At 35.6% G+C, this 4,078-nt stretch overlaps 1 pseudogene; it reads left to right on the plus strand.

Moving 5' to 3' along the window:
* Nucleotides 1-521: 521 nt before the first annotated feature.
* On the plus strand, nt 522-620 carry LOC132267823 (small nucleolar RNA R71; annotated as a pseudogene).
* The last annotated feature ends 3,458 nt before the right edge of the window (nt 621-4,078 follow it).

Raw genomic sequence — 4,078 nt, forward strand, 5'->3', positions numbered from 1 at the left:
GGTTTTTCCAAGAGAAATTCGGATGATTCTTCCAACTTGGATTATAATGAGTACCATAAGGATTGTTCCCTTGGTTCACAAAAGCTTCATTGACTTGTTCATTAGGTTCATTTTACACTTGTCCGTCAGAACAATGAGAAGTAGAATGAAGAACATTAGAATAAGTCATACATGTTTCATTTGATGCACGATGAGAATGGTTAGGGAAGGAAGATACTTGGTTTGCCGAGTTTTGGTTAATTAAAAATTGATCAAACCTTTGAGATAAAGACTTCATTTCAACGGCTATTTCATTTGAATGGTCGACTTGATGTAAGCCAACACTCTTCCTACCTTGTGAATTTCTACCATTCTTGGATGATAGTATTCTATGCAAAGAATTTTCACTCATGCTCTCATAAAGATGCCACACGTCATCCTTATGTCTATCAATGTATGAGCCACCCATGGAATCATCAACCATACCCTTATAATTGTCTGATAAGCTTTCAAAGAAGTATTGAACTAATTGCCATTTGGGCATGTCATGATGTGGACACTTTCTAAGCAATCAATTGAAGCGTTCCCATGCCTCATGAAACGTTTCTCCATCCCCATGTGAAAATTCTTAAATTGAGGTTCTCATGGCATTGGTATTAGAAACCGGATAATACTTCTTCAAGAATTCTTGTTGCATTTATGCCTAATAAGTGATTGAAAAAGGTCTCAGATTGTTAAACCAATACTTTGCCTTGTCTTTTAAGGTGAATGGAAAAAGTTTGAGTCTTAAAACCTCTTCCGACATGTCCGTATATTTTATGGTGGAGCATACTTTAAGAAACTCATCCAAATGCTTGTAAGGTTCTTCACTTGGAAGTCCATGATAGTTAGGAAGCATTTGAATGGTTTATGGTTTAATTTCATAATGATGTGCTCTAAATGGAGGCAATTGGATGCATGTAGGTGCATTATACTCATTAGGTACATAATGGTCTCTTAAAGCAAGAGGTGGATTAGCTACTTGAGGTGTAACACGAACACCTTGGTTTTGAATTCCTTGATTGATGTTGGGAGGTTGTGGAGCATACATTGGCCTTGGTATTCCATATGGAACTTGGCCTTATTGTTGTGGTGGTTGGTGAATGAATGGCCTAGGCATGCCTAATGGTACTTGTATGTTCTCATTGTGCACATTGGGATGAAGGATACCTTGTTGGCCTATGTGACCAAAGTCCTCAACATGATTATCATTATGGTCATCCATTGATAGATTGGCTCTATTTGAACTTCCTCTTCCCCTAGGATTTCTAATGATAGATTCAAGATGCAAATCAAGATGGACAAGAGTTGGTCTCAATGAACGACGTCCATGCATGCACAATGCAAAACACAACAAACACAAAGAATGACAAACACTATGCCTTCACAACAATGCAATTAAACGTCTTCCATAAACACTTAATTCATACTCCCATGCTTTAACAACAATGATGCAAGAACAATTAAAAATAAGCCTCCACACGGGCCGACGATTTAACTAAGGGATTGAGTAAAGAAAGTCTCACAAAGGTCTTTTAGCACTTCAACTCCAAATTTAAAGCTTAGCTTAGCAAATTTTTAGAATTTTTAGCTTTTTTTCTTGCTTGCTTAGCTTGAATGCTCCTTTGCTTGCTTCCTCTCCAACAATGCACCTAGTTAAGTAAGAACAACACAATAAGTACCCAAAAAGAAAAATAAAAATAAAGTAAAGACATGATCAAAAGAGTACTAATCCTAATCAATTCCACAAATCCGACGTTGCCAAATCTAATCAATCAAATCCCCGGTAACGGCGCCAAAAACTGACGTGGTCCTACTTGTGAGGGTCGCTACACCATAAATATAGCCACTACTACCTTTCACTATAAATATAGCTAGGGCGAGTACGGATCTTCCCAAGGGATTATGAGGAACGAGCAATGTCGTGGAATCGTTATTAGGGCTAGTAGGTCGAGTGATCAAACAATTGGTTGGTTGGTTGATTAGTGAACAACTAAATTAAACTAAGTGATAACAAAGAATGCAATTAAAAGTAAGTAATAGAGAGAGAGAGATCTTGGTGTTTAGAGATCACCACCAAGCAATGCATTTCTATACCATTGATAAGTGATTAATGAGGGCAAATGGTGTGCTGCAATATTGGTGTGTGTGTGTTTCGTTGATTCAACAAGCAAGAATGACTAGTTAAGTATGTATTGTCTAAACATCATGTGAAAGGCACAATATATCTAAGCAATGAAGCATATATTGTCTAAACAACATGTGAAAGGTACAATAGATCAGGACAAGTCATTAATCCTTTCATTAAGCTCACAATCCAAATACAACACAAGGTTAGAGACATATGCTACTTGCATTCAAAAGCTTGTATCATCAAGCAACAAGCATAGATTATCCTCCCATTTAACACTACACTACAACTACACTACTAGCATGAAAAAAAAGTAGGGGAGAGGCATAATCCATCAAGGAGTAAGTATGAACCATCAAGAGAATTACAAGAGTATTTCTTTAAGCACTATGTTTTGACAATCTCCAAATTTATAGCATCAATACACATAGACATGCATCAATAACACAAAATCTAGAGACAAGCACATGAACATTTATTCTAGCATACATAGACATATAGATAGAATGAAATGATCAATTGAAAGTATTAAACCACATAAATCATTGAATAAACAAGATTTATATATATCAAAGTGTCAAAACATTAATTACAATACTAATCCCTCAATAATACACAAGATTAAGATATAGAAAGCATGCTTGGGGCTAACTCTAGCCCCAAGAGGATGTCTAGCCACTCATGGTGATGTTGCTCCAACCCTCAAGGAATAACTCCATGGCTGAAATTTGCTCCTTGTTGATGAAGAACTCCAATGGTGTCTCTAGCTTCTTCCTCCTCTAAACTTCCCCTCCAAGAGATGATATGATAATGAAATTGTCTCCCCTTGTAAAAAGCAATCCTTATCCTTATATAGGTAGGTCAAAATGACATGCTGGGGTCGTGCACACAATATTTCCTAATGATTGGATAAAGGACAACTTTTAATGAGATGGAAATTTAACTTTTTTGCACTGGAGGAAGTTCGATCGATCGAACCTTGGACTTAGATTGATCAAACTAGCTGAGATCCATCGAACTTATGCTGGATTGATCCAACTGGCTGAGCTTTTTGGGAAAAGACAAATCTGAGATATTTTGGGAGATATTAATGGGAAAAGGATAAAAGTGGTTAGTGGGTGGTACAACTGTGGATAGGATCAATTATTTGAATAAGGACAAAAGTGTTCGATCGATCGAAGGGTGGTGTTGGATCGAACAAAAATTTAGACTTTATGCTTTTGGGCCAAGGTTTGGATCTATCTTGAAGTGCTGAGATTGATCATTGTTCGATCGATCGAACCTTGAACTTGGATCGATCGAACTTTGCTGCTTCCCACCTTTGGCTTCATTTGGTTTCTTCTTTCTCCACTTTGCTCCTTTCTTTGTTTAATCCCAGAATTGCTTCAATTAAGCTCTTATTTGGTTGAGTTAGCTTATTTTCGGGATAAGTGCCTGAAAATGGAAATAATACGAAATCAATCTAAAATGGTAAAGTAAGATAGATAAAGGTGCTAGAATGCCTAAGCTTAAGGGATTTAAATACGCACTTTTCAGCGCTCATCATTTTTGTTCAAAATCTAGAATTTAATTCAACTATTTTCTATGTTTAAGATTTAATTCTAATGATGATATTCAACTTAGAATTAAATTGTGGTATGCTAGTAAATTAGGTTTTGGTATGTTTGTTAATATATATTAAATTGGGATTATTTGAATAAAGATTAAATCTTTTATTTAATAATTTTTTTTTGTGAAAGTTTAATTATTATGGTCGTACATTGTATGGAATTAACTTGTGATAGGCTATTAAATTAAGTCTTGGCATGCTCTTTAACGTACTTTAATTTTGGAGCATTTGGATGAGTATGAAAATCTAGAGATTTTAATTAAAAGAATTAATTAAAATCGATTTAAGGGTTCCATTGGCTTAATTGAGTTTTAAACTTG

This window comes from Cornus florida, unplaced genomic scaffold (genome assembly GCF_030987335.1).
Source record: "Cornus florida cultivar Cherokee Brave unplaced genomic scaffold, ASM3098733v1 CherokeeBrave_3.0.0_Hap2_Chr07, whole genome shotgun sequence".
Classification (NCBI taxonomy): Eukaryota; Viridiplantae; Streptophyta; class Magnoliopsida; order Cornales; family Cornaceae; genus Cornus; species Cornus florida.